The 14,556-nt window shown below is 41.2% G+C and overlaps 1 long non-coding RNA gene across 2 annotated transcripts in view; it reads left to right on the forward strand.

Annotated features, from left to right (window-relative positions):
• The window catches only part of LOC139813690 (uncharacterized), a 36,746-nt gene extending 23,405 nt beyond the window's left edge, over positions 1-13,341 (forward strand). For both annotated transcript variants that reach the window (XR_011732218.1, XR_011732219.1), the window contains 2 exons: positions 8,700-8,800; positions 11,360-13,341. This is a non-coding gene — a long non-coding RNA (uncharacterized lncRNA). The remainder of the gene's footprint in view (positions 1-8,699; positions 8,801-11,359) is intronic.
• Positions 13,342-14,556: the final 1,215 nt, after the last annotated feature.

Below are 14,556 nucleotides of genomic sequence, written 5' to 3' on the forward strand. Positions count from 1 at the left end.
AACCGATTTTGAATTACATTGGTCTACTAAACTATTTAATGAAACTTTTATATACTCTTTTATTTTTGTTTTCATATTTTATATTCTTACGAAGATTTTTCCATCTGAGAAAAAAGAGTAAATCTGTAAAATTGAATTTGACTAATATTATACCAAAGAACAGAGATGGTCAGGAAAATATTCCATTCGATCATACACTAAATCGAAATAGTAGCGATCTATTGCGTGGCGTCTGGCATCAGCTCCGAATCGATACCGATGATTCGAACCTGCGTACCTTTTAACCGCAAGGCATGCGACCGATTCGCCGCGAAGAGCTGATGCAGAGCTATTCTGACGACCGCACGTCAAATGCCTCCGGTGTAATCGTGAGCGGAAGGACGAGTGGAGGAAGGTCGAATAGACGATTATAGCTGCTGGGTGAAAACCGTTACAGATCTACCGAGAGTGGCTTTGAGATGCAGTTAATGTAGCATGTCGATTATGAGATCTTTTTTTTTTATTTAAAGCTTTGTTGAACATAACGTGGAAAGATAAATGGGACAACGATGCTTTCGAAATGGTGATAATGGACCAAGATAAGCAGAACTTGCCGATTGAAATTTATCGCAATATCCTAACGGGAACGCCATAAAGTGCGATCAAGTATGCCTTGGAGACGACGAAGGTAACAGGACTAACAAAGAAGAGACGGGTAAACGATGACGAATACCGGAGGTGGAAGCGGATGGCTATAAATGCATTTTTGTGGTCGTGCGCTCCTTTTTTAGAGCCTAGACGCGGTGTTTACATCGGGAAAACTTCGCCGTGGCATGAAGTCTCGCTTCGACGACGCCGAAGGATGAGATAGAGGAGATAGAGTGAAAGAAAGCATTCCACGTAAACCGTTATGATGGCGCGGCGTTAATAGAGAATTGTTTATCGCACATATTTTTCGCACCGTTATCTTCTCACGAATATATTCATATAATTACTATATGCCTATAAATACGTGAAGTAACCGGAAGCTGATCAACAAAAATTATAATATCTAAATATGATATCTAAAGAATGATTAAACGGTAGTGATAGTCAACGTCAACTAGTTATTGACTTGAGAAATAATTATATACTGATTTATGAGATCTCATCTGGATATTACAATTTTATAAAATACATTTTTTAATCCACTTGCTATCCAACGGGAAGAAATTCAAGCGCGATTTTATCACTGAATATGATATTAACACAGTTTATGTAAACAGTTCGGGCCTCAAGACTCTGATACAAATTTTATACGTAACTACCTCTCATGCATAAATCATAACAACTAAAAGGCGGCCTACGCGAATCTTTCATTTGCGCGTAATTAAGTATGACCGATGCGCGCGGGATACCTGGTATTAGCTGACTCGTCTGAGCGAAAACGAAACCGAATAACACATTCGTATAAGTGCGGCGGTTAGCCCCGGTCAACTATAACCACCGTATAGCTTACCGTGTTCCGACAGAAACTTCCTAGGCGCCTGAGGAGGGTGTAACTCACCGCGCGGTACCTCGTAAGCTTTCGTCGATCGGCGGAGGTGATCTAAGCCGCTCAATCATGGAAGGGCAAGGCCGGGGGGTGAGCCATGAAAATAGCGCACCTTAGAGGACTCTGGGCGAGTTCCACGGAACGGTTGGCGTGCCACGGGAGATTTACAGTCTCCGCACCGGAAAAGGTACCGAGAGGGCGGCCAGTGAAAGAATGGTTTCCGGTGGCGGTAGCTCATAGCCCGGGCGCCTTGTATACATCCACTACGACCGATATACGCATGCCAACGTCTGCAGAACTAATATGCCGGACCGACCGCCCGGTAGACACGCTTGGATACGTGCTCGCATGCTATAGGGACTTGTATCTAAAGCAGATTCCTCGCTGTATGTCTGCATATATCAGAGCGCATCGCGTACGGCGAGAGACTCTTCGAGGGAATGTGCATCAACGTAGTTCTTGTTCGAAGGGAGAGACTTCTCCAAGCATTTCCATCCGTCGGAAGTTGCCGGTTCCGTAGTTAACACCACGCGATTCTTGCTGCGTACGCTCTCGCTTTGCCGACGGCTTACGTCGCGTTATTTCAGTCGCCTGGGAAGTGTTCGTGAGAAGATACAGTGAAGAATTGTCAGAGTGTGTTGCCGGTTGCGAGGCAAATGTATGAAGCCATAATTTTTAATAGCTATGCATCACCGTAATTACGGTTAAATTGGGCGAATACCACCACTTTACAAACTTGTAATTTTTGTTGTAAATTCCGTATTACCTCGAAATATTCCGGAATAGCATTTGTCTGAGAAAGTAAAGCTCACTTGCGCTTTGTTCTATCTGTATATTTTCCACTTGCCCTTGTCGCACCAACCCTTCGACACAGTACGCGGAATGCCAACCGAACCCCGAGCAACTATAAGATTATAACGCGCAACGGCGGCATGAGCATTGTTACTCATTTCGCGAAGCGTACAGTCTGTTTACGCCGGCGATTACACGCGAGGCTAGGAGTTAAAGTGTTAAAGGGTTTCCAGCTTTTGTTCGTTCCGCGTTCGGGCGTGAACCACGTGTCGGTTACGGTCGAGCCTGGCTATTTCTCCGTGGACGATCCCTTCAATCAGGAATTACATACAGCACGCATGTGCCCGCGTGCCCGCCGCCGCCGCCGCTGCACATGCACGGCCGTGCGGCTTACAACTCGCGGCTTACACCTTTCGAGCACAATTTTCATAATGATATGCGAGAGCAAGAGAGGTCGAGTCGCGCAGCCTGCTGCATGGCTCCACCTGACATACAGAGCGGACCACGCGGCAGATGACCACCGGTCTCCGACATTATATACGCCTCCGAAACCAATATTCTCCTGGGATAATGAGCGTCCCGGTAGACGAACCGCCTACCACCATGTCAACCGCGCGCACAACATTGACATTGTACACCGTTCTTGGCGCTGTTACCAAAAATCGAGCGACGTGATGGTTAAAAGAGGGAAGAAAGAGCCCCGACATAGCAAGGTGCAACGAACTCCGCCGGCCGGTCAAATTGCTACCTTCTTCAGCACACCCTCCTTATTGCGGTTCTAGTTCCGTCGTGGAAAATCACTTTGAGGCAGTTTGCGACGGAATTGGATTTAAGGAGCGACAACTATGATTGGATGAACGTACGACGAGCGATGCACTCGCGTGGTTAGAGAGAAAACGGTTTAGAAATTTAATATTAAACTTTTATTCGTGCGTATTTGACACATGGCGATTTGCTTTTTAAAATTACAGATAATATAAACCTTTCCTATCTATTTGCTACACTTTATTTAAACTTTATTATTAATATTAAAATAATTTTATGATTTCTAAAGCATTAAAAATGAAAGAAATATTGAATTTAATGCGAGACTACTCTCAATTAGAAAAATTGAAACATTCCACAACGGACACAATCATGTGAATAAAGTGTAACAAAGCCGATGTGTCTAATAACTGTTCAAATAATTTTCGGTATTCTGTTGCATACAATGTCTTGGCATTATTACCCGTTACCAGATTGAAAATGAAGATGCCCCGTATCAGCTCGTAATAAGATAGCGTGTTTACGCGTTGCGGACGAAATATCAGATTATCGATTTTTCTCCGTCCGCTGCGAAACTAGCGGCCTTGATCGCTCTCCACGTAGGAAGTTCATGACCGTGATCCAGGAAGATTGCATCCGAGTCCGCGGGCGGACTCGGCCGGAATACAGTGAGATTCTCACGCGAGTTTCCGCGTGCAGGCGTACCGCGCGCGTTCCTCGCATCACGAGCTCTCCGGCCGTCGTTTTCTTGCCCTGCGCGTGCAGCTTTCGAAATATCGTGGCGCTCCGCTCTTACGGTTCGGTGCCTATCAATCACTTGACGCATGGTCCGACAATAAGACTCCTCGAAAGGGAGAGCTATTATCCTGCCAGACTCTGGTGATGCACGACCTCCGGGCCCCGACGCTGGACCTCAAGTCCTCCCGCCGAACGACTGTGAGCCGCACGAAAATTTCACAACGTTTTGCGAAATGGCGGGAACGAAACTTCGATGCGAACGCAACGTAATTGAATTTCACGTATTGTGTTTTACGTGTTAATCCTGACGCCAGCGAATAATATAATTTTATTGTACATGTAATTTTAAAGGAATTTTTTTCATAAAGATTTAATTTAAAAAATTAATTAAAGAATTTAAAAAATCTGTAATGCCTTAAAAAATCTGCAGCAGATACACGATGCCTTTTACTATGTAAATATTGTATATAGTCGTGCATATATTCTACATCTTTGAAAAATTCCTTTGAGTCGTTTGATTACAAAATCGATATTACAAAGTACATCGTAAACGTCTCTTTAAAATGGATGGAGTAATATCAGTAAGAAGTACATGTTGGAGTTGGAGGGAAGAGAATTATGATAGGCTCTCAGGAAGCCTCACGTTCGTATTAAATCTCAGGCCAAGTACGACGGCATAATGAAAAATCCGACAGTAGACATAAGTCAGGGCCGTCGCGAGGAAGAGCGATCGGGCTTGTTCTCCTCGTGAATATTCATCGATCTCTGCCGCGTCGTACAATGGTAGTGCTGAGAGCGGCGAGGAAAGAACGAGATTCCGCACTATTAGTGCGGAAAGAACGTCCGCAACGATAAGATATTCTCCGTTAGTATAACATGTCCCGATCCCTGTAGAACATGTTATAGAATCTACGCCGATTAACTTTTTGTATATTTCTTTACATAAATAGTAATCTTCACTACTATATTATTTAGATTTTTAGCAATCGCCTTCTGCGTATTAAAATTACAATAACTATAAATTTCTGAATGTTTAAAAAACTCAACTATCATGTATAATTCACACTGCCTTTTACTCCATTAACTTTACACACTCAACATAAATATTTTATTATTTTTAATATACGTTTAAATATTATTAAAAAATCAACTACTTTAATTTGAATGTCTCAAAGCTTAATAAAAAACGGTGATACGTTTTCTGGAACAGCAGCTTTTTGAAATTTCTCAAGTCCTCGAAGCAACAGCGGGATTCGATGCAATTCTTGCAGAAGAATCGCGTGACAGGCTAGCGTCCGCGTATCCTCGAGGGAGGAAAACTCGTCACACGTGTGTTGATGTATATGTAGCCGAAGGCGCATACACGTGCGAAGACGATCTATCGTTGCGTACGGGAACGCATGCTATACGTACTCGCCGACGGCGCGAATCGTCACGAATGCAAGTACAACGAAGGCTAGAACCAACCGCGGGGAATTCACGAATCACGCGACACACGTCGTTCTCGAGGTTAACTTCCTCCCATGTCCACGTTCATTTTATTAATCCCATCAAAAATTCGTAGAACTCGCCGCATCGTGGAATTGCTTGCCAATTATTCACCATCGTGGCACTTTATCGCGTTCTTTGTAGAAGCACTGCATGTACATACGCGGTTTAGCCGCACAATTAAATACACAAAATGCATCTTTAATTTTTTATCGAATTTTATCCTAATTAAATTTTAATTAAATATAAATCCGAATTTCAACAATTTTGCACTAAAGATATGAATTCCGATACTATGTTGATCAAAGAATAGAAATGTCAAATCAGATATATCACGCTTGTGCATCGTATATACGTAAGAAAGACAACGAGCTTCATCGAGAAAGAGTGATTAAAAGGACCGTATACATCGGACGGTTTTATTGAGCTTCTCCTTCATTCTTATAGATTTATTCGCGGGATATAGTTTTCTTCGAAATGACATGCAAATGCAATAGGCATCCAAGGCGAGTCTGGGTTTTTCAGGGCGTAACCCTTAGAAATTCTGGTCGGTTGGTTGGTCGATGCAGAACGTCGAGGGCGGTGCATCTGTCAGCGGAAGATTTATATCCTGAGGCCGAGGTTGCTTCTACCCATTCCCCATACTCAGTCGTGCTGGGCACGCCGGCAAAAAGCAAAGCTTTATTTCGGAATTCGCGAATCGGCGACGCCTTCGAAAAAATCATTTCTTACATCACGCAAGCGGATTAGAATGTTCCAATTTGATTTACGCGTATCGTTATATATAATTACCTAAGCCCAATATCAGTTAAATGAAGCTAAAAATATGAATCGAATAAAAGTCATATTTGTGCAAAACATTTGCAGGAGAATGTTTTCAGCGATTAAACGGAAATCTATAAGAACGCCTATTAACAAATTGGACGGCGGCCTTTGTTCATTAGCGATCCCAGGAAAGTAATCAACTAGCACTTAATTAATTATATATTTACGGCTATCGTTTTACGGCACGCGAAACATGACGCTCGTATGTTACTTTGTGGATCACGATAAAGATTCAAATCTAGCTATCGTGCTGTAGAATTAAAGATGGTTTACCAATATTAATACATAATTCTTATGCCAAAGAGTAAATAAGATGATAAAATACGAAAATTCGTACCTTAATTGTATAGATATCGAATGAATTATATTAATCTATTCTTATTGAAATAAGCGTTTCATACATTATATAAATTGACTTTAGCTAACTTAAGGTAAAATAGAATGAATAAGTTCAATACTCAATAAAAAATATGCAATTAAAGAACGCGCGTGCAATATTCACAGGAAATAATAATTGTGATTTTGAGGAGGAGTTGAAATCCAATGATCCCGCGCTGATCCTTTCTACGGTACAAACACCAGGCATTAACGTTACCACGGCGTGTGTTTCAAAATGGAGGATTCCGGCTCGGCGAGAAAACGATGCGATGCGCGGCGCGATTATAACTCGGCCGCGAGGGCCGTCGGGTCTATCAAAACCCGCTCGGCCATACATCAATGCCACCTATACGTATAATTTCGATGTCGACTGACTCTTGGTTTTATTTGCCACGCGTAAAAGCGAAGGCGTACGCGCCGCAATGCGAGATTTGATGTTAGGTAGACGCAGCGCACTTTGTTTCATTCTTTTACACGCTGATCCAGTCCTTTCGAGACGCTGCTGCACGCGGCGAGCTGATGGAATAGGCATGTGAAAAGAAGGCATTTTGTAACTCGTTATTATTGTTCACTATATCAACATATACTGCTCGTATATAAAGTATGAAGAAAAAGGAAACATAATAATCATTTATTATCTGTCTAAGTCTAAGTTACCTAAGGTCAACTTATGATTACATGTGAGAAACATGATTGTATTTACGTCTCATAGTACATTTTATAGTATTTTATACCGTTACATTACATGGTACAATTTGCATATAGACATCGCGACTTGTCGTGTCATTACATGTTTTATTTGCAGTTCAATGACCATTATTATATAGTTTAACTAACTGGAGACTAAACACGAAAAATACATAGCGCTTGATCGAAGAAGACACAGAATTATTGACAGTTAAATGATACGGTATTTATTCGAAAGTAATAAATGTCACATTGTGGTTTAATGGCCGTGTAATTTTGATCACTTAACTGGCGTCTCGCTACGAATTATAAAGATATAAGCAGCGCGGTCAATTGGTGCTTCTTTATGCTATGATTTTTATTTGCGCGTTGAAATACGGTTCATTAATCTCTTGTCACTTTTACTTTTAGTAACATGAAATTTATACGATTATATGTATATATTTAATATTTTGAACAAGTGTTGCAATTTCTTTGCGCGAGTCTCTTATAGATTTTTAAGCAAGCTTCCATCAATTCTTTATGTTGCCGTTGTGACTACGTTCGTAGAATATGCGTACGTTTAACAATATTCTTCTCCGCCATTTTGTCAGATCTCGGAGGACCAGGTCGCGGGCGAGGCAGCCCATACACCACGCGTTCTTCTTGCGCCGAGATCGGTAATAACCCAATAAATCAGGGTACCCAAGCCGGTGCAATTACGTTCCGTGGCTGAACCCGACTCGCAGAACCCAACCCCTCTCGTAAATATTGCCCTCTGCGTACCGACGCAGCATCCACGCCGGGGTCCACCGCCGTTTCTTCCTCTCTCGGTTTCCATTTCTTTTTTTTACTGCGGTCTCACGACTCCGCCGCAACGCAGGGGATCTTTCTCGTGCGCATCATGCCAGGGTTGTCGACGATACTTGTGCCTCATCCCCCTCGCGAGCATCTCGCTCGTGTTCTTTTATTACCGCCCGCCGTTCTCTTCCCGCACACCGACACCATAGCACAACCATGGGAACCGTCGTGGCACGAAGTGTTCGAATCCTTTTTGGGGGGTTTAATTGCCACTGTGCGATCTGTTAATTCGCGAGTGTCAGCTTGAGAAAGCGAGCTGAGAAGCGAGAGGGAGGATTTATTTCTCCACTGTCGACGTGAAGATTCTAAGGGAGCGTGTGTTCGCGAAAATATGGGGATCGAAATGCGATGGACAAGAATGCGTCTGGGCCCCGCGAGAGAGCCATAGAAAAGCAAGATAGGGAGAGGACTGATTGTGAGATGCTTCTATTGTAAAGTACATTAAACGAAAAGAAATCGATATATTTAACATCAAATTGACAGCTTATTCCTAAGATATAATTAATAATTAATTATGTATGAATAATAAATAAGGTATTTATAATATTTCCTTAATATTACATTGAAAAAAAGACTACTGTAGTTTGAATATTTTATATCCATCTTTCGCTTCTTTCTAACAATGGGTTCGTCAGATGCAGCGCTGATCAACATTTGCACGATTATCTTTCAGGGTGGCGAGGAAGAACTACGAGAAGGGCCTATCCGTGGCGTTTTCCGAAAATTGTCGCCAGCATGCGATGCCGTGCCCGCTTCACACATGGCATACGACAGGTATACCATCACAGGAACGCAATTCTATCAATTTCGTCATTCTCGAAAAGGGGCAGGAGATGCGCGTTCGTTACTTTTTGACAGCTGGCCCGCACCATTACGCTAATAATACATCATCGTCGCGCAACGATTGGCAACGATCCGTTTGTTATTCATGGCGAGGCATTAAGTAGGAAAGCGTAAAATGACACAAGGCAAATTACAATCGTTTGGTGACTGAAATTTGTACGAAGAAAAAGAACGGTCAGCTAAATGACTACGTTTACACGGCGGCTTGTAATCGGTTTAGTAACTACCGTATACTCCAATATACCAAATACCGTATCCGATCCAAAATTTTTCTTCTTTTGATTATAATGATCATTTAAATATGAACCTATTTTTATACTTTAAACATTTGAAACAATCTTTGATATATATTGTATACTAAAAGTTGTAGTTTAAATATCAAAAAACCTCATATCTATAAATGATCATTTATGATCAAAAGAAGAAAAATCTTGAATCGAATAGTATTGTATTAAACGGTAGTTATATTAAACCGGATTACAAGCCGCCGTGTAAACGTAGTCAGTGTCGCGAATAATGCATCCGAAACGGCTTTAGTAATGCCCGTATTGTCCGTCAATTATAAATAAGTACATATGACATACGATATAAATAACAAGACAGTCTCAGCTTGCAGTACATCGTTAAATCGACACTGGGACGTAAGACTTGCTTAACTCTTTAACTTACACAGGAATTAGCTGCTTTACTAAATACGCTCATGCTAAGACGATAGAATGTTATGCATCGTAGGCACTTGTTTGATAATATCATGAACTTTTGCAATTTTGTAATCCTTCTTATTTAATATCATGCAAACGGTATACAATAAAAACGCTGGGTGATTATTGACGGAACAAAAGTAACATTGTCGTTTCGATGACAATCGCTCTCGACCATTGTTTTTGGCTTAAGGATGCCTTCGTAATATTTTTAAAAATTTATTGTACTAATCATGAGATTCTGATATTTATTTGCTAATCCAAATTGAAGTGTTAGGCTACTTGTGCGTTTCGTTTATTTTGTGTACAGCTTGCTGCTATCATTGTCTGCAATTAATCTCTTTTGCTACGAATAGAGTATACATATATTATTTTATCCTTTTGAATAGCCACTGAGAAACTCGAATAGCAATGATGCCTTTCTAGAGCGATTTAGTTCGCCATCGGCATTTTGACATTAGGCGATAAATCTCGAGTCGAGTTGGCTTTAGGAGTTGCCCTCGCGCCGTGTTAGAAAAGAAGAAAGTAGAATGCGAAAACGAGAGAATGCGCGCTGCCAATAGATTTACGAGGCCATCCGTCTTCGTAGTACGCACTTGATGCTCACGTTCGCGATAAAAGCGCAGCTCATCTACACTCGTATGTACATGTGCGTTTGTGCGCACGGCACGTATACATATGTACGTACGATTCTAGAGGAACGGTTCGTTATTATAACCCACGAGGCGTAATTGTTTCCAAGGAACCGACATGGAGAAGACCTTGCCTGAGAACCCAGAGGTATTAGCCAGTCTTTCTACAGGACGTTTCAGCAATAGTGCCACTAGTCACGATCACTTTGCTTGAATTCTAGTAGCATGAAAGAATAGGATTTGCATCGGTATTACGATTGTAAAGTGTCCGTATTATAAGAAGGACTTGCTGTGAAAGAAGCATAATTATAAAATATATATTTTTATAAAAATAAAACTGAAAGTTATTGATCCAATTCGTATTTATTATAGCTACTTTTATTTTTATTAAACTTAAGCTCGATCTTAATTTCTGAAATCTTGAGGGATCGGAAACGCAATAAAAAAGTTGTGCGAAACGAATTAAAATGATTGATTAATTGACTATTTAAACTCATTCATCATTTAGCGCTTGTTTAACTTATCAAAATGTACAGGAAAGTACGTTAACAAGCTATAATTTAAATTCGACCAAGTTGTAGCCGCGTAGCGATAGCATAATTCTAGATAAACGTGTGATAGCAAGTACTGTATTAACATAACAGTGATAACGCAGTGAGCACGTGAGTCTTAGCAGGATTTTGTTAAATTTAAATTTGGAAAGTTGCAAAATTTGCGATGGTTTTGACGGTACCAATATCGGTGAGAGACCTTGCTCGAAAATGTCGTGATATTAGTTGGCTTCCGCGGGAAGCCCGAATGATAGTGCCGCTAGTCACGACTACCTCGGTCGATTGTAATCTAGCGAGCGCGAAGGAAGCCCGCGGTTGTATTTTTATCAGTGATCATGCAAAGTTGCCTTTTTTATAAGCATGCAGCGGCGGAAACCCGCGGCGGCTTATCGATGTCACGACTTCATTCGAACTCCATGTAAAGGTAATAACGCCGAAAATAATCGAATAAAATGGGCGACCTGTGAATTGCGATTAAATTAGAAACACGCCAAGCGAACGACGATGCTGACATATCTGATCGAATTTGCTGCCTGCTGAGAATGACGCGATAAATTACGAAACTCGAGACATAAATCAGCCGCGATTAATTTTATTTGTTTCCAGATTTGTCCCGCGCGAGGAAGATTAAAAGAATCTGTAACAAGTCTTGTTAAGACGACCGCAGCTAGAAGATTATCCTCGGAAGAGCTTTTTGCGAAAGTGACGGCTGCATAATTAATCGAATAATATGCAAATTTCTCCTCTATATAATAAGAGTTGGACTATTAATCAAATTCCGGATTACCAGTTTCCATCGCAAAATGATGAAGAAAAACGCGAATAATTACAGGATTATTAATTGCATAATGTTACGCACTCGAAAAGCATATTATTATTCCGAGCTTATATGCCATTATGCGATTAATGACTTTAATAGGCAGAACAAATATTAATAAAATAATGTAGGGGTAGCTTCGCACCTCAAGATTTTAAATTATCTTAACGTAATACAAAGTCAGTCATGAAACTGTTTAGCTTTATCTTCGTTGTTTATTTTCTCAGACACTAGACAGTTTCAGAAATTGTCATCATTTTTCTTTCTGGCGCAGACTGCATCTCTGCAAATGTAATCTTTTAACGTCTCAAGGTGTGCGGGATAAGCGCAAATCCATAACCGTTTATTTACGCGCAAAATTTTTGCGCATTTCGCAATGTTCTCGCGTGTTACATGAAAATAGCGGAGATACGTGCGTCAGCGCCGGGGAGGAAAAAAAATGATTTTTTAGAGCGCGAACCCGGAATGGCGCCGGCCGGCGGTCCGGTTTAATCTCGACACGCCCATTACACACGGCGTACATATTACATCACGATCGCACTCGATAGCAAGCGTATCTATACGAGCTCTATCCCCCCATGCCTACCTATACGATACGTGTAAGCCGCAATTAAAATTCAAGAAAAATTCTCGGAAACCTGTTTCGAGACCGAGCGAAATATTTCGCTGCGGGGTGGTCACGCAGGAACGCCGGTCACGGATGATCTTGTTTAATTGCCTTAACTCTTAGATGCTCGAAATTTTTGTCGTCCGTCATGTCCGCTGTTTTCTACCGTCCGTCACGATGATCAATTATTCCGCGCAAGATTTGAATATTTTTTGACACCTTGATAAAAGTAAATTCTTGACCAAAACAACTTTAATTACTTGCAAGGTATGTACCTTCTTTTTACCTCTCACTGCAAATCCAAGGGTGTTATTTTAGCTGAAGCTCTTCTTTTACACATTTCTTGCCGTTTTAAATCATGTTATTTAACACGATTGAACGTATTAACTTTTAATTTAATACGATTAAACGTGTTAAATGACGTAATTTAACATAAAAAGAAACATGTAAAAATAGTTTTAGTCTAATGTGTCATTTTTAGACGTTTATACGTGTAAAAATAACACATTTGAATTTGCGGTGCTATCACTGATATAGTCTATCTAAAAATCTAAACAAAAGTTTATGGTTATAACAGAGAGGAATTTAATAATAAATGTTATATATAATGCTATGTTATACATATGTATATATATATTTATAATTTTATAACAATTATGATCAATAAATGTACATGAAAACGAGTTTATTATTTTCGCTTGTTTGTTATACACATTACTATAATTTCATATTTATTAAGATTATTTATTACATCATAACTCCACAATAATGTGATAAGTATAGTGAATATTCAGTGAACACCTGCACATATAAACCAGTTACGTGTAATTCCCGCAATATTAGAAGCATTCCTAGCATACCGTGTTGCGGTTGCAATTTTTACTCACTGTTAATCATACGATCAGTAATCGATAAGGTCGTCACACCACGCCAGGCACGTTCCCAGAAAACAATATAACTTATCCGATCATTTTTACACCTCGCTTGATATTTTTTTTTTGCCTACTGTATCGGAACGTTTCTACGGCGTCGGCGAGCGAGCCTATCGATTACGCGCGACGTCGGCGAGAGAGCGGAAATTTCTTCGTAGAAGTCATTTTCTAGCGTGAGTATCTTGATACTCAGAAAATGTTGCGCAAGTACAAAAAAAAAAAAAAAAAGAAATGGCAGCGCGGTGGTGCGCCCGCGTGTGGGACTCCGGGGTATTGTTGCGATTTCGTGAAATGGCGTGCATGCGGCACGAGAACGTGATGGTCACGAGAGAGCCGCGGTCTCGGGGGGACCACCATTTTGAAAGATGCTGCATCCTGCGGACCGTGCAGCCCACGCAAACCCACGGCCGGCGAAGAAAACTCACACCACCGCAACCACCCACGTTCCAATCCCATTGGTCGAGGCCCGTCTTCGTCCATGGGATACCACACCACCCACGAGCCCAGACCATTGCAGCATTGTCAGGTTTGCACAGGACGTCCGTGAATCTTGAGACGATAGAATATTACCTCGTTTGCTTCAAAGAGGCAAAGAGTTGTATTGTATTTATTGTGACAATATTATATATTATTGATAATAATCAAGAAACCGAAGAATCTTAATTGAATCCTTTGTTGTTAACGGTTTAGTTGGAAAACTACTTGATTGATAAATATCGCTTTATGTTTCAGAATAGATGTGTGTCTTATTTTGATTGAACGTTTATATTTTATGTACGTATATTTTGATCATGCAGGTCGCAAAATTCTAATGGAGAAGAAATAGAATGTCGAATACTTTTTTTTATTAATTAGGAAAATTTTTCTTCTTCACTCTCTAATCACTCTCTTAAATAGCAGCAGCGAATACAAAAGCTGTTGTAAATTGCGGTAAATAGAGTTGTCTAAATGTCATTTAACAAGCTAAACTAAGTTGCCACTTGCGTCGAAAGTGCTCGAGAGCCAAGAACGGTATACCGAATTGAAGATAAAACACGTTTCGCCGGGTGGATAGGAAGGTGAACCCCGGCGCGGTGCGGCGCGGCGCGGCGCGGCGAGTCTCAACACGAGATTTCGCGGCTTCCCCTTCGCTGTTCGGATTACGGTGGGTTAGGCTAGGGCTAGATTATCTCAGTGACGGTAAGTATAGGTTGGATCGGCAGTTCTAGCCATCCCGCGGCCATACCAGGAGCATTGCTTCTCCGAACACGTAAGTCCGCTGCGCTCGCCGAGCGCGCCGAGCCACGCGATAATTCATGGGACTTTATGCGCACCTTGTGTAATGCCAGCTCCGTCGGCTTTTTCTTGGCCTTCGCTGCATCCTGAGAAAGGGAGAAGGGCGAGGAGCGAGCAAAACCTTCGAATCATTGGCTTCGACGATTGCATAAACGTAAGATTTTGCAAAAGA

The sequence above is a fragment of the Temnothorax longispinosus genome, chromosome 5 (assembly GCF_030848805.1).
Source record: "Temnothorax longispinosus isolate EJ_2023e chromosome 5, Tlon_JGU_v1, whole genome shotgun sequence".
NCBI classification, from domain to species: domain Eukaryota; kingdom Metazoa; phylum Arthropoda; class Insecta; order Hymenoptera; family Formicidae; genus Temnothorax; species Temnothorax longispinosus.